This window comes from Schistocerca gregaria, chromosome 10, assembly GCF_023897955.1.
Source record: "Schistocerca gregaria isolate iqSchGreg1 chromosome 10, iqSchGreg1.2, whole genome shotgun sequence".
Classification (NCBI taxonomy): Eukaryota; Metazoa; Arthropoda; class Insecta; order Orthoptera; family Acrididae; genus Schistocerca; species Schistocerca gregaria.
The window spans coordinates 157,730,336-157,757,038 of record NC_064929.1 but is presented as its reverse complement, the minus strand read 5'-3'; positions in this window follow the sequence as shown (position 1 = coordinate 157,757,038).

The window sequence follows — 26,703 nt, the reverse complement described above, 5'->3', positions numbered from 1 at the left end:
CCTTCCATTCATTGAACTACAAAATTTCTGGGGGTCATGCTCAGTAGGAAACTCTCTTAGTCCTCCCATGTGTCTTACCTGGCAGCCCACTGCATGTGGCCCCTCAATCTCCAATGTGTCCTCAATGGTACTTCCTGGGGTGCTGATCGAACCATTTGTACCAGTCCCTTGCGCGTTCAAAACTCGACTATGGGTGCTTTGTTTATGCATCTGCACACCCATTCCTCTTACACCGTATCAACACTATCCATCATCGTGGCATCTGTTTCGCCACAGGTGACTTTTATACCAGCCCGGTTGAGAGTCTGTATGCTGAATCTGGTGAATTACCATTGTCCTACTGCTGTGACTTTCTTCTCAGTAGGTATGCATGGCGTTTGTGTCTCATGTGTGGCCACCCCTCCTGTGCCTCCTTCTTTGATGATTCCTTTGATCACCAGTATGGGGCATGTCCCTGTTCTCTGTTACCTCCTGGAGTCTGCTTTCAGCACTTGCTACGGCTGCTCAGCTTCACACTACCTGCAATGTTCCCAGTGGGTGTTAACCCTTCACCACCTTGGCTTTGTGAAGCAACCTATGTTAACCTTGGCCTTCATTTGCTTCCTAAGGACACTACTCCAGCCTTGGTCTATCATCTCCAGTTTCACAACCTTCACATGGAATTTTGCAATAGTATGTTTGTCTACACTGATGGCTCTTGGACTGACCATGGGTTTGGGTGTGCCTTCATCATTGGCACTCGCATCTTTTGTTATCGGCTTTCAGCGCACTCATCAGTATTTACAGCCGATCTCTTCACCTTGTATCAGACCACACAGTACATCCAGCAACACAGACTTTTCAACTGTGTCCTCTGCTCAGACTCACTGGGTGCCCTTCAAAGTCTATGTGCGCTGTACACTGCTCATCCCTTAGTGCAGTGGATCCAGGGGAACTATCACTTACTCACTCTTCATGGAGCCAGTGTGATGTTTCTGTGGGTCCTTGGTCATGTTGGTTTGCCAGGAAATGAGGTTGCTGACACTGCTGCCCAGGCTGCAGTCCTCGTACCTCAGCCCCCAAGTACCTGTATTCCCTCCGATGATCTCTGCATTGTCATCTCTCAGGAGGTGGTGTCTCTTTGGCATCACCAATGGTCCTCCCTTCACAGGAATAAGCTTCATCTTATTAAGCCTCTGCCAGCATCTTGGATGACCTCCTCTCAGCCCTCCTGCTGGGAGGAGATTATTTTAACTCTGCTGCATATTGGGCACTGCCTTTTTAGCCATCAACATTTTCTAAGTGGTGCTACCCCACCACTCTGTACACATTGTGCCCAAATATTAACTGTCTATCACATCCTGTCGGAATGCCCTTTTTTTAACCATTTACGTTCCAGCTTGGGTTTGACATCTGATTTATCACCTGTTTTAGCAAATGATGCGCGGACTGTCAACCATGCTTTACTTCTTAATCGGCCACATAAATATGGCAAAGGCCATTTAATTTCAAGTTTTGGACCTCCATTAATGTACAGTGCTTTTTTTGGCCTTTTTCCATTTGCCTGTTTTTAGCTGTATCCTCTTCTGTCCCTTGGGACAGATGTATAGACATGTAACTCCTCTCTGTGTTCTTGTTCTATAGTTTTGACTTGGCCGTGTTTGACCCCAGTTGTTTGTTTGCACTCTAAAGCACAACAAAAAAGAGTTTACAACTAGCGAGCATACTGCTCACTCTACATGTTAAGTGTTTGTTAACATGTACAAAAAATGACGTATATGTGCTGACTGAAGTGACGAATGAAAATTGTCACCAAGGCTGGGATTCAAACCCAGGTACCCTGCCCACTAGGCAGATATGATAACCAGTACACTATCCTGGCACAGTGGCTTTGCAGCACTGCATGGACCACCCTATCACACCTCCCTCCTCTATCCAAATTCCCATTTATGCCTCAGCCCACTTGGTATTTTGACCCTACACTATTAGTGGTTAGACATGTACCCAGAGAGCAGGACATCTGGGTTCAAATCCCAGCCTTGGTGCAAATTTTCATTCATCACTTCAGTTTCCACATACGTTTGTATCATAGAAGACTGAGACTTGAAAAGGTCTTTGGAAACATATAATTTCATTTGATTAAAGTACTAAAAGTGCTGTATCATTTGTATATGACTTTCTTGTGAACTTCTAATTGAGAAATAGTTATGCTCATTGACTGAGATGAATAGGTAACACTGTTATGGCAAACTGTTACATATTATGTTGACTTAACATATCTTAAGTAAGTTACATATGCCTCTCAACTATGACACCTCCATGAGTGCAGGTGATGTAGAATGAGAAGTCTTCTCATGTAACACATGTGTGTGCATTCCGCATTTAGATGGTTGCGACATCATGTACTTTACGTCCAGCACAGAAGACATGGATAGCATGGAAATTTTCATATCATCAATATCATGCAGCACGTGGCCAAATGCAGTAGAAAGGAGAGGAAAGAGAGGCACCCTAATTAAACAGTGATTTAATAGATCTGGTATCTGAATAAATTACATAGAAAATTGGCCCTCTAATACTGGACCACCCATACCTGCAGTCATAAATGTCCTAGTAGGATGGTAGTTGCAATCAAATTTGAAAGTCAACTCTGTCTTCCTGGATGTCTTAGTTGCTAAATTTTTAGCAGCCGTGAGAAGCAGAATTGTTGTAGATGAGCAGCATTCACTCAGCCTATTTGGATATACATTTATCTGAAATAGGTGACCAGATTTTCTGTCCTTTACAGATATCTAGGTGGGCCTGCACCTGCAGACACTGTTGAATTTCTGTTCCACTTGAGCCACTTTGGATGTTGTGGATAAGTGCGTGCACCACTCGTAATTTGCTTTTAGGTAGAGGCATGGCTTCATGCACTATCTTGCTGTCTCACCAAAGTGTCCATGTTACCAACATTTTTAATTTTGTCAGTTAATGTTATGGCTTCATTAGTGGCTGTTATCTTCCTGCCTCTATAGCCTGGGATTCTGCCTAGCTAACTCGAGCACCAGTTGGCTCATAGATGGCTCTGCGTGTGGTGCTTGCACTTGTGGTGAAGCAATGCATGGGTCTTGATACACTGCCACTGCAAATAACTGAATTCACAGGGCCTCCTGCCATAACCTCCTTAACTGCTGGACATGAATTATTGGCAATATCATCAGCATTGTGTGCCAAGTCATCTGTGAAGGTGGAAAAAATAATCCTAATATTCTCTGGCAGTCTTCATAACCAAAAAATCTTCAGAGATTGCTCAAACTGAAGTTCATTGCTCACTGGCAAGAGAAGTACTTGTGAAGGGGAATCACTGGAACACACTTTACTTCCAATAATTCCATGGAGTTATGACTCAGGTGGTAACACAAAACATTAATTACTGCATACAAGTGTTGGTGGAAATCATAGCCCAATTGCTCCATAACACTCTAATCCAGCTGTGCTATAAATAATGTAAATTGTACCATGTCCAACACTGGTCCATTTAAATAAAAGATGGCTTCCACCTGTGTTAGCCTTTGTGGGCCTAAACGATCAAAGTCTGAAGTTATTGTTCCTGTTGCAGTTGTCTGTGCCATTGTTGTTGTTGTCTGATGGATGCCATTGTTGTTGTTTTCTGATGGTCAAATGGTTTATTTCCCCAACCCAAAATGCATTTTATTCCAAAGATATTTGCTCCATTTCACAGACAGCCAATAATGACAGAAGTTACAGTCAGCTAATGAAAACATTCTGATATGAATGGCATATTATGTATAGTGTGCTGATTCATCTGGTTTAAATACAGATCAAATGTGTAGAATAAATTTCCATTACTTTACGTCTATGGTCCCAAACTTTTTGTCAGCAGATCACCAGTTTCAGTCTACAATGCCATCTTCAGAGCTGCAGCAAAATATGGGAAAACAAAAATACAATCTTGTTTACAGCTTAAAACGATAAAATGGACTGTAATGAAAAGTACTACTGACATACATATACATTTGTGTGATTTAAGTATGAAGAGGCACACTTGTTTTGTAAAAACAATGTCCTAATGTACTGCAGCCATAGTGGCATCGTCAAATAATAAATGCAAAATCAGCACTGGCATGATCAAATATCTATAAGTAACAGATTATGCAAAAGTCATCTTGTCAGCAGTACTACAGTTCCAAACAAGCTTCCGTACAGAAGCCACAAGATGTTTGAGTCCTAAGTTCACCAAATGTTGCTACTACACTCCTGGAAATTGAAATAAGAACACCGTGAATTCATTGTGCCAGGAAGGGGAAACTTTATTGACACATTCCTGGGGTCAGATACATCACATGATCACACTGACAGAACCACAGGCACATAGACACAGGCAACAGAGCATGCACAATGTCGGCACTAGTACAGTGTATATCCACCTTTCGCAGCAATGCAGGCTGCTATTCTATCATGGAGACGATCGTAGAGATGCTGGATGTAGTCCTGTGGAACGGCTTGCCATGCCATTTCCACCTGGCGCCCCAGTTGGACCAGCGTTCGTGCTGGACGTGCAGACCGCGTGAGACGACACTTCATCCAGTCCCAAACATGCTCAATGGGGGACAGATCCGGAGATTTTGCTGGCCAGGGTAGTTGACTTACACCTTCTAGAGCACGTTGGGTGGCACGAGATACATGCGGACGTGCATTGTCCTGTTGGAACAGCAACTTCCCTTGCCAGTCTAGGAATGGTAGAACGATGGGTTCGATGATGGTTTGGATGTACCGTGCACTATTCAGTGTCCCCTCGACGATCACCAGAGGTGTACGGCCAGTGTAGGAGATCGCTCCCCACACCATGATGCCGGGTGTTGGCCCTGTGTGCCTCGGTCATATGCAGTCCTGATTGTGCGCTCACCTGCACGGCGCCAAACATGCATACGACCATCTTTGGCACCAAGGCAGAAGCGACTCTCATCGCTGAAGACGACACGTCTCCATTCGTCCCTCCATTCACGCCTGTCGCGACACCACTGGAGGCGGGCTGCACGATGTTGGGGCGTGAGCGAAAGACGGCCTAACGGTGTGCGGGACCGTAGCCCAGCTTCATGGAGACGGTTGCGAATGGTCCTCGCCGATACCCCAGGAGCAACAGTGTCCCTAATTTGCTGGGAAGTGGCGGTGCGGTCCCCTACGGCACTGCGTAGGATCCTACGGTCTTGGCGTGCATCCGCGCGTCGCTGCGGTCCGGTCCCAGGTCGACAGGCACGTGCACCTTCCGCCAACCACTGACGACAACATCGATGTACTGTGGAGACCTCACACACCACGTGTTGAGCAATTTGGCGGTACGTCCGCCCGGCCTCCCGCATGCCCACTATACGCCCTCGCTCAAAGTCCGTCAACTGCACATACGGTTCACGTCCACACTGTCGCGGCATGCTACCAGTGTTAAAGACTGCGATGGAGCTCCGTATGCCATGGCAAACTGGCTGACACTGATGGCGGCGGTGCACAAATGCTGCGCAGCTAGCGCCATTCGACGGCCAACACCGCGGTTCCTGGTGTGTCCGCTGTGCCGTGCATGTGATCATTGCTTGTACAGCCCTCTCGCAGTGTGCAGAGAAAGTATGGTGGGTCTGACACACCGGTGTCAATGTGTTCTTTTTTCCATTTCCAGGAGTGTATATGCATACACAAGTTACAAATGATTAATTGAACAACGTAAAATAAAGGGAAGATAGAATCAGTAAAGCCTGTAATTTGCTTATAAGATATAAGAGGCATTACCGTAATAAAAAGCAATTAAATAAAACACTATGAAAGTTAGATTGTTGAAAGCAGGAAGAGTTAAGAGACAGTAATGGACATATAATCAAGTGCCATTATTATAGATAATATCATAAATAATAAACAGCTCCCATAGTGCACAGAATAATATAAATACTATTAAACAAGTAGCTAAAGAAGACACAATGAAAAAAAACATATTGCCGCACGTAATTAGCGCCCTCTTTTAGCTGTAACACTAGAATTACACATACGCAAGAAGTGGTTAGAGGAATGTGAGCACCAGAGGGACCCTAATACCTGGCAGCATGCCATTGCAAGAAAAGAATGATAAAACTCCATACCAGTGCATGAACAAGATTATCTAGTTAATGCAGTATATTATATAAACAGAGAAGGAACAAGGAAATAGTAGAGTTATGCATACGTTGTTCAATTAATCATTGAAGACATGTGTATGTCTACAGTAGTGACATGAGGTGAACTTACAACACAAACATCTTGTGGCTACTGTACGGCAGTTTGTTTCGAACAGTAATGCTGCTAACAAGATGACTCTTGCATTTGCTGTTATTTGTATATTTTTGACGATGCTGGTGCTGATTTTACATTTAACATTTGACAATGCCACTATGGCTGCAGTACATTAGAACATTGTTTTTATAAAACAAGTGTGCCTCTTCATACTTAAATCACACAAATGTATATGTATGTCAGTAGTACTTTTCATTACAGTCCATTTCATCGTTTTAAGCTGTAAACAAGATTGTATTTTTGTTTTCCCATATTTTGCTGCAGCTCTGAAGATGGTCATTGTAGACTTAAACTGGTGATCTGTTGTCAAAAAGTTTGGGACCATAGTCGTAAAGTAAAGGATATTTATTCTATATTTGGGTCACTGTTTTATTCGCGACAGTGTTGCAGCTTGTGAAACAAATGTGTAGTGTTCTGCCACCTCAGTCAGTTTGCTTCCTAGTGTAGCCAATGGCTCCTCAAGATCGACCCCTCCAAAACCAAGGCAATAATTATAGGACAAATCATCCATTCATCCACCTCCATGACTTCTACTTTACCCTTTACAAATGTCTTACCCTGTTGACTAACACACTGAAGTATCTTCGAGTAACCATCAATCAGCAACTAACATGGAAACCTTGCCTACTAAGCAACCTACAGAATGTTCACAACATATTAAAACTACTAAAACTATTAACAGGCCAAACTTCAGGATTACAACCCTCCACTACTCTCCACACCAAAAAAATATTGATCTAATACATCTTGCACTATGCCAATGTTCCATGGATATCTGCCCCACGAAATTTCTGTAAGCCTCTCCAGATGTTCAAATGTCATGCAATCCATCTTGCTTCCTTTATCTGTTTACCTTCCCCCATACGGATCCTCTATCGTCTTATCAAATTCACATCCTTCCTCATCCACACTGAACACTTCTGCATCTCCTATGGTATCCATAAACTAGATTTCGATAACCACATTGTCTCGCCTCTGACCACCAATGCTGGTATGCTGCCACGCAATCATAAACACATCCCTTCACCCGTACACCTACATGCTTTCTGTATCCTATTCCAATGCAGTGTCAACCAACTTCCTCTTCCAGACAATAAGAACCACCTCAATATTTATCCCTCCTATGACTTTAACTGTTCCCCTCCTATCCCACTCCACACCAGAGCTGCTCTCTCCTTTCCTTCCACACCCATCCACATCCCTTTCTTCTTGTTCCACTAGCCTCCCCACACACCCTCTGTATTCCTTCTGCTCCATCTCCTATCTGTCATCTCCATAGTTTCTCCATCTTTTGACTCTATAGATGAATATCTTAACAGAGGCTGTTAAGCCAGCTTAAGTAAAAATGTCTGTTAGATTTTGATAGCACTAGGACACAACAGTCAAGATTAGGTATTTTGTGTACGATAGATTTATTAATAGTGCATAACAATGTTTCATTATGACAGCATGATGATTCTGTAAATATTAGCTGTTCAAGTTTACCACATTATATTCACCTATTTCAACAATCTCCTGAGAAATGATCTGGGTAGTAAGTATTATATTCAGATGTTTTATGTTTTTAAGTTATACTTTCTGACATGTTCCACATCCACAAGAATCATCTCAGTTTGTGCATCTACAGAACTAAAACTGAATTTAATCTAATCTAATCCCAGTCTCTTTACTCATGATCCCCAACATCTATAGAACAAAAATGTTTTCAACATTAGTTCCAGTACAGTACTCATGGCTCTCGCATCACAGTCATGAACTGGGGCCGAGGCAGATTCAGATAAGATTTTACTGTCTGACAATAATTTATGGATTTGTAGTTTCAGCTAGATGATGTCAACTATGGACAAATGGTAGTTACTTTTATTCTGAAGAAGGTTGGGTTATCCCGACTGAGACCTAAGTAAATTCTAGGTAAATGGTGCAACTGAGGCTGTTGGTTATTAAAATTAAAATTAATCTATTGAACATATTCTCTCCCCTTACAATACTTCTTACCCAGTGCAGGTCCTTCAGATGTTAAGTGAAAGTGCAGTGCTTCAGTCCTTTCTTCACAGAAGAATATCACCCCATCACAACAGTGTTTTTTAAATTATATATATTTTTTGCTTTTTTCACTGTCGATTGTTAATCTTTTTTAATTTTGGAACATAAATAGTCCTTATATCTTTGTTTTTCTATTATCCTTGTTATCTCTCGATGAATGCCCTTGGCTGAAGAGCAGAGTATTGCACCACTGGTGCCCCCCCCCCCCCCCCCCCCCCCCCACACACACACACACATACGCACTCATATGGGGGGTGAAGGATGAAATAATAATAAAGAAAAAAAAGGAAAAAAAAATAGTTTTCTGCAATGTTGGTGGGAAGATTTTGGTCTACTGCCATAATTTGTGGAAACATTATGTGCACTTGCCACAGTGACAGCAAGACAGATAAAAAACAGTGACCCATTTGTGACAGCTGTCGAAACACACAGGTGTACAAAAGGACAGGAAAAGAAAGCATTCCATATAGCATGATGTACATAAAAATTTATTGCCAAGGTTAAATATACTGTATGGAAGCTGAACCTTCAGTTGTGATAATATTAAGCCTAAATCAATGTAAATATTCTTGTATGTTTAAAGACATGTACTGTAAATCATAATGACTTGTCCAATATCATATTGTATACCTTGTACAACAAATGACCAAAAGGACCAATAAAAATGTAATGTACTGCAATGTTGCGTGTGTACTACAGCCTAATGCATTAGTTACTTTAAGAACATGATTACCATGTATCGTGTTCCTTTGTCAAGGTGTCATGCACAATGTGTGAAGATTAATATGAATAACATGTTGGTTGCTTTGCTTCAGGAAAATGCATACTACATATCCTGTTACAATATTAAAGTTACGTACAGAGCATGTGAAGTTTTCTCCTGCTTGAAATGGCAGGAATTAAGACCCATCTGGGAAATTTATGTGGAAAAGAAATGGTGATAAAACTGGCGTTTGTCTATGACAGGTAACCAAACATATTTACAGTGTGTTTTGCTGTATTTATATTGGTTTTTACCTTTGTGGTAAGAATCTTTGACATTAGGTTATGCTATAAATTAATCTTTTACTTATTTCACATTCACAGACTCGTAAACAGATTGCCACCTATCATCCTAACTTAGATCTCAGGGTATGTTATAGATAAGTCTGTCACCTCAGCCAGTATTCTGTGGGGCAGTGGGGGGACACTATCACACTTTATCCATATTTTACAGAGTAAAAGAAAGGCAAGAACAGTATTTGCAGATACCAGTAATTAACTGTTTGTCTCCTTGCATGTGGCCTATCTCATTGCCTACAATTTTTGGTGTAAACATTTCTTTTTTCCCCTTTTGTGAGGCAGTGTGATATGGTGAGCACTCTCCCACTGCCACCCCCAGCTCCCGCCCTGCCTCCCTCCGCACCACCCAAAAAAAACAGAACCGTGATTCAGGTATAGTTGTTAGGTTGAAGAATCAAACTCGTGTCCTCATTATGGTGTAAATTCTTTGTCAAGCTATGAGGTGCAATTAGGTCGATTTCAGTTCAGGAATAAATGTGTTTTCTTGAGATAAGAAATTTTACAGAATTATTAAGTGACCATCAGTTTATCATAATTGATATTTATATATTTAGAGTTGCAAGCAGAACTCTGGACATTGCAAAAGACAGGACGTGACTGTTGTGACCACCATGGACAGCAGTGCATGATCTGCAATGTACTCCTATGCTGGCCACAAGTTTGTTCTTGAGGTAGGGCTTTCAATTCCTTCACCAATGCAGTTGACAGTTGCAAGATGGTTGTTGGTTCATGTGGATGTGCTGCAGTATGTCTCCCCAATACACCCATACATGCTAGATTGGAATTAAGGCAAGGGAATGGACAGACCAGCCCATTTTCCAAATATCTTCCCATTCCAAGAGATCTAGTGCTTAGTCATCCCTGAAAATGAAGTCAGGGCTGAATACACTCTTGGAAAGACAAACATCTGGAAGGAGTAGTGTCACAATGATGATGACCTGTGAGTGTACCATGTTCAAAGATTAGGGAGTAGTACACCCATGCAACATTATGGTTCACTACACCATAACACCTAAAACACCAAAATAATTATGATTGACAATGTTCCTGGGTGCATTACATGTGACTTCATGGAGAGAGCACATAATTCACCCCAACAACATTGCCAAACATACTCATTTTGGTGGTCTAGTTGTTATGGTTATAACAGTACAGCCTCCCCAAGGACTCATATGAAATGTCTGATACCACTTCTTTTTTTAAGACAAAAGGAAAAAGAAAAGAAAAAAGACAAAAAAGGAGAAATATGCATCTGGATAGTTATCAGACAATTCAGTGCTTCCTAAGGCCTTGTATGTGTGTGCAATATAAATCATTCTGTCCTATTTGATAAAAAAAACTTGATATTCATTATGAAGGCATGTGAAATGTTCTGGAACAACCTGCATTGTCATAATTATTGGCAGATTGTTGTCATTGATAAAATTATGTACATATACTAAGTTAAGTAACTAACCAAGTAATTGAAATAATAAGTCGTTAGCAAAACTCAATGTTTCTAATTAACAAAATGGTAATCTAAAAATCCAATAACAGAAGACCTCACTATTTTGAGAAACTGCTTAAAAGTTATTACCAAGTGACATATTTTCATTTGTTATTTATTTTTATGTCTTCCTCTGTAATTAAAATTCTTTGCAATTACATTTCTAATTAACTCTCCAATTGTTTACATCTCACAGTTTTCCAATTTCCAGAATTTGAGGCCTTATTTGTGCATTGTATGTATGTAATCAGATAAAGCACGGGCTCTGACTACCATTAAATACTAGTAACCAAATCCAAACTGTAATTAATTACATAACTAAAATAATACAAGAGACATTATTGTAATTAGAGTTCAGAATGATTTTCTTATGGAAAACTAAAGATATTACTATAAAAAATTGTCATTGAATATTGTATTTTATTCCTTATTTGGCTGTAACATCAGTTTCTTTATGTTTTGTAAATTTTAATTGTAACATCAGAATTGTACAAAATTAACAATGCTTTATTTTGGAAGTTATTGTTAAAATTCTATATAAAGGGATGCTGTGGGTGTCAGTTTTGAAGTTACTTTTGGAAGTCAAAGATATCAGTAAGTCTGTCCATGTTTTATTTACATGACGAGTGTGCAGTCCAGATGTAAATTAATGTGAATACATTTTGTGAAGCACAAAAATTTCATATTCATTCATCAATGGAACAGACAGAGGAAACTTAAGTTAAGTAACATTCAGCATGAGTCATTACATGGTGTGTAGGAAGGCACAATTTTGCATGGACATACTGCCTTCAAATCTTTGAGCACAGTACACTCACAAGTCAATCACTGTGATGCTCTACTCCTTCCCAATATTTGGTTTTTAGGAGAGCATTAGGCCCTGATAATAATACGTGGCTTCATCAAACAGTGCAGGTGGAGGAACTCTTGGAATGTGAGGATATTTACGGAATGGACTGGCCTGGCCATTACACCAACTTAAATCCTGTTGAGTGTTGGGAAGATGCACTGTGGTATGGCCACATCCACCAAAAACCATCCAATTGTTGTCAAATCCACCGGTGTTGGAATGGAACACCATACCATAAGAACTTCTTACAAACCTTGAGACAACGTTGGAGCACACTGCAGAGCATGAATTGCTATCCATTACACACCCTAGTAAGACCCATGTCCTGCCTTTTGTAATGCCCAGAGGACCATCATAAATCATGGTGACTTCAAGATAATTATTGTCTTTGAATGAAAACATCATTTCTGTTTATATCATCATGTATTTATTTCAATTACTTTCTGCACTATATTCAAGTAGTTATTTCTCTGTAAGGTTTCATCAAGCTATGTTACTTGCAAGTGACACATCATGTGAAAATTACTTGTGTCCTTACGTTTTCCAATCCAATGTAGTATGAACTTATGAGCCTGTGCATGCTTCCACGGCCCTGTTGTTGTTTACTGTGGCATGAAACTAATAGGTATTGTACACTCTGTTGCATGTACAACATGGTCCCAATCATGAGATCTGAGGTATATGCAGAACCATTTTCCTATTACCATCTCCATGTTGTCAACAACTTGTTCTTCTTACTGCCCTATTGCCGTTATCCACCTGCTGTAATTGTCAATCTAGTGTAATTGCCAACCTGAAGATGTCCTCAAGACACTATATTGCCTTGTAAATCAGGTGCAAGAGGAATGCCATATGGCATCCTGTTGTCTGTGTTTTAAAGCCAACATTTTCTTGACAGCCTGTGGGCAAATGCCAGGGGAAATCCATGTTAATGTTTGTCGCTCTTACTCCAAAAAATGCCAAATTCGAAATAAATTCCTGACATTCTTGTATTGTACTACCCAAACCAATGTTGCTAAGATGCTATTTGAAACATATTTAAAGTCACTCCATTATGAACACTTGAGTTAATTAATACTATGAAATATTGTAATTTTTAAGTAAAAAAGATAATTGGCATTTATTTTATGCTGGAATTGCTCCCTGCATCAAACTAGAGATGATTAGACTTGATAGAGACATAATTAATATTCAAACTGTCATGATTTTAACAATGCAGTTGGTAGAAGCAAGGCAATGTCTCATGCAGATTTAAGTAATAATAGTATTTATGAAAAACTGAAATGAAAAAATGTTGATACTTTTAGACAGTGTACGTTTCATCAGTCTTCTTGTTAAAATTTTGTATTGTAATGAAATTGTGGCATGTACAATTATTGGTATAGTAAATGTGAAGAGTTGTAAAAAGTGTGAAAATCAATTTTTTGTTTGATAAAGAAGCTTTCAAGCTGTTGCTCAACTGTCCTAATTGTGCTAAATAAACACTATGCACCTCCTTACTTCATTCAGATAGATAGAAATAATTATCCTACAGGCAGAAAGCAATAGTGGTGTCTTAGTGAGAGTTGATCTGAGTGTTTTGCTTCAAAAATGTGTGTGAAATCTTATGGGACTTAACTGCTAAGGTCATCAGTCCCTAAGCTTACACACTACTTAACCTAAATTATCCTAAGGACAAACACACACGCCCATGCCTGAGGGAGGACTCGAACTTCCACTGGGACCAGCCGCACAGTCCATGACTGCAGCGCCTGAGACCGCTTGGCTAATCCCATGCAGCAAGTGTTGCAGTAAACATGGGGAATAATGTTCCACAGATAACATCTATCCAATGGAAAACATTTTGCAACAGGCAGTATCCATTTGTAATTATGCCATCAAGACTCAATAAAGCATTAATAGTGATGCCTTATGATTCTTGCTAAAAGTATTGTTTTTCAGTATGGAACAAGCTTATGAAAGATGTACATATACACTCAAAAAGCCCAACTACTTTCCTTATTGGTGTTGAGTATGCAGTACATACTATGTATTCCCATAGTAAAAAGTTAGAGGCAAGTTCAGGGAAACATATGTGAGGAACTTAGCATCCACTTCTATTTACTCACCAATTGTAAGCAAAACCATTTTAAGCAATATAATACTTAAATTGGGGGCTGGGACTGAACAAACATTTTGCATGAAATACCTACAAGTACGTTAACATAGTCATTTAGGATGGCAAAAAAGTGAACTATTTAATAAAAGGTTGAGTAAATATTGTTACGTACAAAGAATATTTCAGAATTGCTCGCTCTTTTAAACAGCAGTAAGTGTTTGATAAACAAAGCATGTTACTATTTGACAAGCTGTGTACTGAAAATATTGTGTCTAAAAAGAACTGTAACTTCAGACAGTGATTATATTTGCCAAGAACTGAAACTTCAGACAGTGATTATATTTGCCACTGTGGTACTGTGGCATAGGAGAGTAGGCTGTCCACTTACATAGAAACATTTTTATGTGCAATCAAATTTGGTCATCTTAGTAAATTTTCGTGCTAATAAATATGGGAAAAAACATGTTTCTTGGAAACTGTGTAGTGTACATCAGTTGCACAGTTCCTATGAATCAGTTTACAGCTATTGTATGAGACTTCGATCATCAAGAGTCAAAGGGCTTAACTAATAATACAGGTAGGCACCATCACAATGTAGTCAAATCTGTGAAGCACTTAGGAATATTTTAATCAACTTCATACATATATCGCATCCTATTTGGAAAAACAATCAGTGGCAGTAAGACACCCTTAGAGGTGCAGGTGTGAAAGGAGCAATATGTAAGCACACCGCGCCGGATTAGCCAAGCGTTCTAAGGTGCTGCAGTCATGGAGGGTGCGGCTGGTCCCGGCAGAGGTTGGAGTCCTCCCTCAGCCGTGGGTGTGAGTGTTTGTCCTTAGGATAATTTAGGTTAAGTAGTGTGTAAGCTTAGAGACTGATGACCTTAGCAGTTAATTCCCATAAGATTTCACACACATTTGAACTTTTTATTTTTGTAAACACACCTCTGAAACATCCAAAGAAATTTCTGCCACAAGAAAGTACTGTTGGGATTAAATGACAAAAACTCTCTTCAATCTCATAGAAGAACCTGGATGTAAAAGACATTTTCCAATGGCTTATCCTCCTGGAAAAATAATTCATTGTTATAGAAGACACTGCAAGATATGCAAAATATTTTCCCGCTCCTTATTCTCATAGAAAAATCATTCATCTTCCTTAATTCTCTCTCTCTCTCTCTCTCTCTCTCTCTCTCTCTCTCTCTCTCTCTCTCCCTCTCCCTCTCCCTCTGTGTGTGTGTGTGTGTGTGTGTGTGTGTGTGTGTGTGTGTGTGTGTGTGTGTGTGTGTGTAAGAATGTAAGACTAGAAAGAGGAAAAATGTGCACAAGACACTGTTTTGGTGATGGGGGAATTAGGAGAGATTTTAAGTAACGTCATGTAATCATCTAGTTATAATGTATACCATTAAAATTAGTTTTATTCTTGTTATGCATATAGTGGCACCAAATAAAATATAAAATACGAACATGCCATTGCTCAGTCCTCTACATTGAGCAGATCACCTTCCTAACTGTTATCAGTCTCATGATTTTACAATGCCTGCTGTGTGAATAATTTCTTTAGTGGACTGTATTATAACTGACTTGTGTCCTTTTGTTCATCTATTACACTTGTGTAGCTTCCCTATGGCAGGCTCACTTTTGAGAACAAAATACTTACTATTTTCATACTTTGAACCTCTAGAGGCACATTCTGCATTCTCATGTGAAAGCTCTCTTGTACATACTAGCATAGATTGTTCTTTGGCGTATAGTGAGAACATCTATACAGTTACTGCATCTCGTGCCACTTTCTTTGCGATTACCAATCCAAACAATTTCAGATTTATTTTGTGAGCAATAGCATATAATGGCCTGTTTAATTGTAGGGTAGACTAACAAGCATAATGTGCAAAAGCTACAGTTTTGTGCGATTTTCTATGGTAAGATAATTTTCTGAAACTGGACAACTTACATCCTTTCAGTCTATTCACTGCTGGCATTTTTCCTGTACAGCACCTACATTACTCATTAGTTCGTTAGTTGTCTCAAAAGGGATTTTGCTTAGCTTATATTGCTACAAAATGTGAACAACATGCTTAATCTGCAATTGTTTTTCACTGTAAGAGAAAACCTTAAAAAGCTTACTAAGGCATTAGTGAGGTGAAGGATACAGTAATTTCTAGGCAAAAATTAATAACCTATGTGCTTTTTCTTATGGATGATAATATCCAAGAGTCTCAAGATTGACTTCTCAGCCAACCATGACTCGAGCAAAATAGGATGTCCTGTTTAGGTGAGAGAGCACTACGATATTTCTTTTGCAGTTATAGGTACATATTGAAGACTACATATTTCTGCACAAATTGCCACCAGTTAATTTTTTCACAACACAGATATACTACAACATCTGAACTACAAACAAAACCCTTCACTGTGATCCATAAAAACTTACATTTAAATATCAGTGTATTTTCAAAAGAACAATATGACCATACTAAACATCATATCTGGTATGAGTTCATTCTTTATGGTCTAAAATAATACCCACCAGGCTTATGGCATCTGGTAACATTCTTTGTGGCTTCTAAAGCAATGTTTAAATGGCAGAACCCTCAGCCACTGTAAAATTGTCATCAGTTTCTGACTTTTGGCATAATGTGTGACCCATGATTAGCAGGCTTTCCATTTCAGCTGACAAAACCACTATACATTACATGACCTTTCCGGTGGAGCCAACTACAAATTATGAGAACCTGACAAAAAGAACAATAACTGAAGACAAGCAATTACTCATTTACAGGCAACTGATTTCTGGTGCACAATTAGACATAAAAAAGATCTGATGTCTCATGTTTTTTGGCTTAAATACTTTTGTAGCAAGTAGGTCCTTGAGATTTACATATGCACACCTAGACTGAAACATGATGTTATTTGTTTTTTGCATCAAAAGCAGGATCAGAGGCTGCAAGAAGGCAGCACAGTAACATTGACTGGAGTTATCTGTGTACTGTAAAATTATTATTTTTTTTCTTTCCTTGCATTAGACCTCAAAGTAAGTGATTGAGGGAGTAATACACACACTTCAGAAGATCCAGGCTGTTCTAAAGAATATAACATGATACAGCAAAGATAAAAAGATACTGCAGCTCCTGGGTGACTTCCGAGAGGCGTGCATACACACAGACATTCAGAAAACAGAGCAAACACACTCCGAATGTGGAGATGACAGGATGCAGTCAAGTACAGTGCTATATTACGCCTCCCGATCAGTGTATTTGGGCTAGGTGTTGGCAGCTGTGCTACATTTACAAGCAATTTTAGAACATAGAAAGAGATGTTACATCATGATCGCATGGATAGATCTGACATAAAATCGGTAGAATTGCAAAAAGTGATGAGGGAATATACATCAAAATTTGGGGAAATTGAGGAAGTACTTTCATATCTTCTGGTTCATTAGTGCACATTAGTACACGTTAGTGCACTCTAGTACATGCTAGTACATGTTTATGTATGTTAGCACATGTTTATGTTTGTTACTGTATGTGACATTATGTCTAGACAAATAAAAACGCAAAGACAAATTTAACATTGTAAATATATTTGGTTATTTGGTGCAAATAGTTATAAACTGACCAAATATGGGTAAATTGAGGAATTACTTGTGCATCTTCTGGTTCACACTGAACAGTTTGTACATGGGATCAAGTATGTGGCAACAGGAGGAATCAGAGAAAACATTGACTTTGAAATGAAGGGAATCAGGGAGGCAGTCAATTTTTTTTCTGTTGAGGCAGCATTATACTGTATGTCTATTGAGGTACCAGTGATACACGCGAGTTGACTACTGTATTTAATGCTTTTCAGGAGGACAGAGAACCATTCACCTCTAAACTTACTTGCATCTGTGTTAAAGGATAACAGAGAGTGCACGGGGTGATTGATTGAGATAGAGCTGTAACGAGATATGATTTAATGCTTGACTTATGCATTCTAGAGAAAGAGAAGTTGCTGCAGGCCAATTTTTTTCCCAGTGTTCTGTCCGGATGCATCAGTCATGTGACATAGCCTGCATTTTACTCGTATACAGCCATGTGTTCTGGATGTGGTTTAAAGCACTGTCTACTCATGATCATTAATGGTAAACCTGTCAGACATCAGAGGACTTCCACCTCTTGTGCTATGAAACTTGACAGATTCCTCTAAATGAACTTTGGTTTATGCGATGTACTTGATCGCCCCTGTCACATGTTGGGCGTAAAATTGAGACTGCAGTGTCATAACTAGGTTAGCGATATGAGCTTGTCAGGCATTGCGATCGCCATGTACACATTTGCCTGACAGATGTGATGTTTACAGAGTTAGTGACGGAATGACTTGTAATTTTCACGTGTCAGACACTGCTGCTATGCGTTTATCTGTTTCCTTGTAGGATGTATCCCCCGCTACTAATGATCATTTTATATAGGCCTGATGCAGGCATGGTATAATCTCTGAATGGTGATCAGATGTGAACAGTGGACACTATATGTCTGTGGAAAGCTATATTGTGCTCGTGTCATGCAAAGCAAGTGTTTCATGGAAGTAGTTGTTGTTTTGTTTTTTTTTTCGTTTTACAGTTCAATAACATAGTTTATCATAGAGAAATGGAGAAGACAGATGTATGTCCTGTGCTTGAAATATATTTCTTACATTGGAATATTAACAGCGCTACATTCCATACGACTGATAGATTGGAAACGCAAGCTATCTAACATTATAGCCCATTTTAAGTGCAGAACATTGTAGCCTTAGGAGTGCATGTGTTTATACCTTCCAGGTATCAATTCTTGATAGCTTGGTTGATTTACGTAAAAATGCATCAAACTCAATCCGTCTGGAGATTCATCATGTATAAAAATCATCTGTTTCTTGTTCTTCTTAACCGTCCGCTATTACATCACAACATTTTAAAATCTGTTACTATACATCAATAAAGAGTGTTAACCACCTCGACATGGGTGTGTCTCGAGAAATCTTGTGCACTTAGATGAGTGAGGTCTCGGAAAGCTCCATTCATTCACGAGATATGGAGTATAGTAGTATACTTCTGATTGGTTGCAGATTAATTTACTAACAGTGCAGTAGTGCGGGTTGGTCAGTGACATTGTGAGGAGGGTCTTCCACTCTCTAATTTTACCCTAAGAGAGCGAGAATGCTCTGTGACTCCCATACGCAGAGAGATAGATCCTAAATCAATCACTATGCTCGAGGTCTTAGAAATATGTAGAGTGCTGTCTGGTATATTTTGATCGCTTATGTTTTCGAGAATTAACACTGAATGGACATACTGCACAGTCAGCTATCCATGTTTGCATTGATACTCGCAAAGTGAAGAAAGAGTGGTTCAACTATGATACTGAAATTGGGGACACATGCCGTCAAATCATTGGCCAGTGTTGAAGTTACTGTTCCCTCCGCCACACACCTTTGGGTGGCTTGCAGAGTATAACTGTAGATGTAGATATAGATGTAGAAAATTGCTAAAATTGTTCATGCTATCAACTGTGATGCTCATTATTAGAGTACATTGATGGTGTCTTTTCCATTCCATCTTTGCACTGGCACGCTGTTGGTTACCACATAATGTTGACTGATATTGCTTGTCTGAGTTCGGGACAGAGTTAAGATGGATAGATAGCACCTTCTGCAGTGGATATCATCAAAACACTGATCACATACATGAGTGCAATATGAGGAATCAGTCAAAAGGGAAGTCAGAGCCATCAGCTGTTCCATCACTGTGAGAGACAAGTCTAAAATGTAGAACTCGTGAATCACCTTTGGACTGTTGTTTGGTTGCCAATGCTGTAAAAACTCTTCCAGTTTGTTTATGTTGTAACTGTCTTTTGTTTAAAATAAGCCGATGTCTGGTGTGTTATGTTATCCATTGTGAGAATTTCATTTACACCATGCAATGTATAGTTTTCTGCAAAATGCCATGGACCAGAACTTCTTAATATCAGTTTAGAACCAAGCACAGGCCTCGAAGTCGTGGCAGAAAAAAGGAAGTGTTTGGCATTGTACGAAAACGTGTTAGAGAACAGTGTTTCAAACAACTAAACAGGACCAGAGGGAGCATCTCATGAGATTTGGTATAGCCTGTGGGATACGATCATTCACCTAGAGTGTGGGCGATCAACTTTAAAGTGACCTCTGCAGTGCCTGTATATTTAATCGGATCATGCCACACAGGCAGTAGTAGCAGCAGTTTGAGGGACTGGGTATACCATTAGGATTGCTTGGAGGGCCGAGTGCTGCGCTATTCTGGGGAAGCATTGCTAAATCTATTTCTCCGCACTGGACCGCACCACAGATATGCGTCATCGCGTGAGCAATGGTGCATAGGTGATTTATATATCATATGAAGTTAGTGGAACTTTATAGTGCTTAATTTTTCTCTGTTTGTGGGGGGCGGGGGGTGGAGAATAATGATGATAGCATGTTGAGGATGATAGATTTGAATGGATGCGGATCTGTAGTACTCGTATGTAGTTTGGGAATGTGCAACAATGCATGCATTTCCATTGAATAGCCGAAACATGCTCCTGTCGTACTAACTCAGGTCGCTTAAAATGGAATGATCACATGCTTGAAGCTGTAGAAGTGGGCACAGCTACACGATGTGTAGGGACTGGCTAGAACCAGGTTGTAATTTTACTGTAGCAACAGGTTCGAGGAAGGTGACTTGTTGCGGGATGTGAGAGCACCAGAAATATGATTGAGTAGTGGTTCTAATCATTAAAGGAATTGTCAGTAGGACCCAACGCAGGTATGTGCTTGAATGGAAAGAGCTGTTTGAAAATCCCAGACATCATATGTAGCAGACAGCGTAACACTAGAGATCTAAGAAGCTAGTGTACATTTTCTTACTAGCCCAATCAGCACATCATCTACTACTACTGTTTGTGTTCCTTCCCAATCAGACACCGCGTATAACTCACGGAACCTCTGGTTGGTCTGATAATACACATTCCTAAGATCACCGTCTCGATATTTGTCCAGAAAACCCACTCATTCAGAGGTAATGTCGTACCCAGATTTATAAAGCTGTTATAGCTTTTAACATGGATACTTGTGTGCACCTGTACAACCAAGACCACTTGTGACAGTAGCATACTGTAGTTGTTGTGATCGGGTTTTTTAACAGTTACTCAGTGGTTTATAACACACTGCTCCTAGCTAAAGTTTGGGGTTTGTTGAGGAATAATTTCCTGTCTATATCTTTGGAGTTATGTTGAGTGAGCGATTGGTAGAATACTGTTGTGTGCTTGATATCTAGAAATACAGCGAAAATTGTATAATATTATGGCAAATGATGCAGAAATAGTTGTGTTCATGTAATCCCAGAGTCTGGAGATGGCTGGCTCGTGTGGCCGTGCGGTTCTAGGCGCTTATGTTTGGAGCTGCATGACCGCTACGGTCACAGGTTCGAATCCTGCCTTGGGCATGGATGTGTGTGATGTTTTTAGGTTATTTAGGTTTAAGTAGTTCTAAGTTCTAGGGGACTGATGACCACAGATGCTAAGTCCCATAGTGCTCAGAGCCATTTGAACCATTAGTCTGGAGATGGGTGTAGAAACGCAAGCAAGCAGTCAGGTCCAGACCAGAAACAATAGCGTGTTTGTACCTATGGGGAAACGAGCCTGGCTTTGCACATGAGCTCTGAGAGTGACTTTAATTCACTGAAGGCTTTCTGATGTAAAAAGTGTGATTTTGTATGGCGTAGGATACAAATTGTATGTTTACTACATCAACACGGTATGCGTTGATATATTGCTGAGTTGAAGAATGGTTTCATGCACTAATGTTCAAGCTCCTGGCCCCATTTTGAGGACAGTGTAATTGAGTAGGTGTCTTTCCATATCTGATGGTATGTATGGCACTTTGCGAGGTTTAGTTGTCAGTACAATACAGCAATCAGTGTAAAATAGTTTATTGCCACTAAATGTGACATCTGCAGAAAGAAAGAAAAGGTGGACGGTGCTTCCCTAGGACTGAGGAGCATTGTGACATAAATTTGGAGTGAGTATAAGTATACGATAATTTTTTTTGGGTGCTGTGCAAATATAAAAGATAACTGCACTGTTGTGTAAAATGTGTGTATATTGCATTGTAAAGTTACTGTGGTTTAGGTTGTGGCATGAGTAGAAAGCCTGACTGTGTATGCTATCGTGAGGGATGTATAGATTCAGCACATCAATAACCACAAAATTTTTTACTCGCAAAAATTAAGTGCGCTATAGATACTGAGATTGGTTCCAGAAGCACAACCGTCAAGAGGAGAAATTACCTGTACGTCGATCGATATCAGAATGTAGCAGCAATAATAGTATTTAATTGTAGCTGCACTGGTAAATATGTTCCTGGCTTCCAATATCCTTGTGAGTCTCGTATGTATTTGATGATCTGTAGACAACTTTACGGGTTTAACTGTCAATGCACGTTGGCGATCTGTGCAAAATAATTTTACCGCTGAAAGTCTCATCTGTGGTAAGGAAGAAAAGGTGGATGGTGCTTCGATATGGGCAGCATCAGTAATTCGGCAGGTAACTTCGATAAGAGCCAATAATAATGCTCGATTCATTCACACCCTTGGTGCTGGGATATAGGCGCCCCTACATGGTGGTGAGAACATTTGTATACGTTGAGATCAGGAAGGGTAACAAATGGTGGAGTGGGCACCACGTTAGGAGCACTGGGGAGAGTGCATTCGATGTTATTTTCGTAAATAGGTTCTGTTAGGTCACGAATTTTCGTGCATACGAGGGGTGTGGGGGGACTCAAAAATAACCGGAATTTCTTTCTAGAAAGCATATACTATATTGTTTTCAAATGCAACCTTAATCTCTTTCGAAATACTCTCCATTAGCATTAATACACTTGTCCAAACATGCATTCCAGTGTTCGAAGCACCTTTTAAATTTGTCCTCTTTGATAACTGCTAGCACTTTCATGACATTGCGTTTTACATCTTCCATATCCACAAAACGCTTCTCTCTCAAGTCTCTTTTCATCCTCGGGAAGAGGAAGAAGTCTGAGGGTGCTAAATCCATGGAATAGGGCACGTGGGTCAAGGTAGTCATCTCCGTTGGGGCCAAAAACTGGCGAACGCTGAGAGCCATGTGCGTGGGAGCATTGTCGTGATGCAGGAACCACACACCAGAATCCCACAAAGCCAGACGTTTTCGCGACAGACTTCTGTGAAGCCGTTTTGTAACCTACAAATAGAATTGTTGGTTTACTGTCTAGTTTTCAGGGACAAATTCAGAGTGTAAGATTCCTTTGATGTCAAAAAAATAGACCAACATCGTTTTCACTTGTCGATTTCACTTGTCGAGCTTTTTTTGGTCGAGGTGAGCCAGGTGACTTCAATTGTGATGACTGTTGTTTACTTTCTGGATCGTACACATAGCACCATGACTCATAATCATTAATGCTTTTGTTGGAAAAAATGTGGCTCATTTTTGAACGCGTCCTTCATTTCAAGACAGGCTTGAATGCGACAATCCCTTTGATCTCCGGTAAGAAGCTTTGGCACGAATTTTGCTGCCACTCTTCGCATTCCCAAATCGATGGTCAAGATGCGCTGAATTGAGCTCCAGGACAACTCAGACTAGTTCTCGAGTTGGTTGATTGTCCTGCGTCAATCTTCACTGGTGAGATCACGGTATTTGTAGATGTTGTCTCTGCTTTGAGCAGTTGGAGGTCGACCGGAACACAGCTGATCTTTAGTCACCATTTCTCCCTTTTTAAACCGAGAAAACCATTCAACCAGAGCATGGTCTTTGTAGGCTGTCTGAATCATCACAACAGTTTCTGCTGCGTTCTTACTGAGCTAGAAACAAAACTTCACTGCCACACATTGTTCGTAAGAACTAGCCATTTCCTCATGTCATGTGTGTACTGTACGCACACGCAAAGAACTGCCAAAGAAAACACACTTCTCACTTTTGGGTGACGCCGCGTGGCAGAATGACTCAGCAGAGCTACTGCAGCCCTCTGGCGGCGCAACCTGCTACTACAAGTACACAATGTGCAGCATTACGATGCTGGTTATTTTTGGGTCCCCCCTCGTACAACCTGAGACATCAAGAAAACGAGCGTTAACTATTTCTGGGACACTATACAATTTCCGCGAGGTCGACTGAGTTCTTGTTTTTTTTTTTATATAGTCAGGTTCAAATGGTTCAATTGGCTCTGAGCACTATGGTACTTAACTTCTAAGGTCATCAGTCCCTTAGAACTTAGAACTACTTAAACCTAACTAACCTAAGGACATCACACACATCCATGCCCGAGGCAGGAGTTGAACCTGCGACCGTAGCGGACGCGCAGTTCCAGACTGTAGCATCTAGAACCGCTCGGCCACTCCGGCCGGCTATATACAGGTGACATGCATATAAGATTGAGACCGTTTCAGATGGCGAGTTGCCACACAGACGTTTCGCAGCGAGGTGTCAGTCATGCTACACTGTTAAGCAGGGTTAAACGGGTGTGTCATGTCGCACTAGGAGAAATGCGCCCTGTGCTACTCTGTCATCAACAGTAAGGACTAGTGCTGTCTGGAGATGTCCCACATGTTGGGGCTGCACCTTGGAGTTCTGTGACATCAGTATAACAGTGGCTGTATACCTGAATATAGATGCAGCTTTCACCTGTGCCAAGTGATTGCTCTTGATTGTGACAGGCACTGTCCCTGGCCGGTTGCGCCAGCAGTGGTGTTTAGGTGGACATGTATTTGGATAGGATTTTCTCTGGTGTCAGGTATGGAAGGGGTGCCACTGCCTCATGTGCGGGACCCTAATGGGCATCTGTGTGTGGTTTGACAGCTGACGACTACATCACTTGGAGGGGGTTGCCACTAACCTCTTGTGTGCGTTGTAGTGGACAGGGGGTGGTGGAAAGTGCTTGTGCGTGTCTTTGCTATATTATTTTCGAACAGGTCTGTAAACTGCACTGTGCGTTATTTGGACAGTTTATGAGTACTGAGCGTGCCTACACATCATTGTGCTGCATTATTTAGGAGGAGTCTGCATGTCTGTACTGAAATTATTTCGATAAATTAGGAGTTGTTTGTGCGTCCGCAGACTGTGTATTGTGACCCGAAGCACATCAGGGCGAAGTTTTGTGTTAGTGTGATATGTATACTCCAGCACTAAATAAAATGTTCCAAAATAAATAGAGTGCACTCCTTCCTTACTCTCCCCAGCAGCCCAGCACATCCTGAGTCAATTTCATGCCATTTTCCCCCTGCAGACCACCATCTGCGATTAGATCACAGGTGGTATGATAGTACCCTCTGGTGGCAGTAATGGGTACTAGGTCAGTTGGAGTCGAGATCTCGTGGTGTAGACATTGCTTGAAAAATAAAAACATATGTCCATCATAGGTAGAGCCGTTTCCCCGCCATCCCCCCCCCCCCCCCCAACCACCATGTTGGATTTTGTCATGCACTGTGCATGTTACTACACATTACCCTGACAACATGGGCTGGTAAGAGGACGTGGCGGTCGGTTGAGGATCATCGTGGATACTTTAATTATTTCCTTCCAAATCCAGATGGGTGTGGCATTCACGAAAATTCATTACAAGTCCACTATAGCACTCTCTGGTAGTGTCAAAGTACTAGGCCTTGTGGTGAGCATAATGTATGCCGCCATCTTGAATAACGGTAGCCACGTCATCAGATGACATCGTGAACTACAGCGCCTTCTGGTGCCGGTTCTGTGTACTAAGCCAATTGGAAACTGGAACCCATGGTGAACACACAATGGCCGTACTGCATGAAAATGATTAAATAAAGACTTATGTCCAAGTCCTCTTCCCACAACTCCTTAGGAGGAGGTGGCGGTTGGGTGACTGAAGTTAGCACAAGTGTCCTTTCTTTCGTGCCATTTTCTTAGCTTGGTAGAGATATGCGAAACGGCCTTTGTATACCGCCAAAATTCAAATTTGGCGCCAGTTCATAGGAAGAAGCGGCAGTCGGATGACTTATGTTAGGAGAGGTTGACCAAGTGGGCTATCTTCCCGCGATTTTCTTAGCTTAATAGAGGTAACTTCAGTGTTATGCATTATCCTATTGTTATTTGAACTTCCCGCCATTTTTCTGGGGAGGTGGCAGTTGGGTGATTGAGGTTAGTACAAGTGTCCTTTCTTTCGCGCCATGTTCTCAGCTTAGTAGAGATACACATATTGACCTTTGTGTACCACAAAAATTCAAACTAGATGCCAGTTCATAGGAAGAAGTGGCGGTCAGGTGACATAGGTTAGCCCAAGTGGCCTATCTTCCTGTGATTTTCTTAGCTTAGTAGAGATAACCATGCTGTGATGCATTATCAGTCCTTCTCCCATGAATGCTTAGAGGAAGTGGCAATTGGGTGACTTAGTTTAGTGGAGGTAGCCCAACTGACCTATCTTCCCGCGATTTTCTTTACGTAGTGAGGATAACCATGGTGTGATGCATCATCCTCTTGGAATTTGAACCTCCGCCATTTTTCTGGAAGAGGGGGGTGTGGTACTTTCCTGCCAAAGTTCAAACTTCCCATCAAAATCCACCATCTTGGATGATGTCATGGCCGCCATCTTGGATGACATTACATGTTGTTGCCAAGTCTACATGACGCCATCTTGGATGACGTCATCGCCGCCATCTTGGATACATCTGGCAACAACGGAGAGTGGGGCACAACATACATTGTTCCAATACTCCAGGCTGTATGGAGGATGATCAAGCATGTCCCAGTGATATTCGCATAATAGTTGTTTGATCAGTTTCTGCGTGTGAGTTTGGGCATTATCGTGGAAAAAAACACTATCTTCTGACAGTAATTCTCGGCGCTTGTTCTG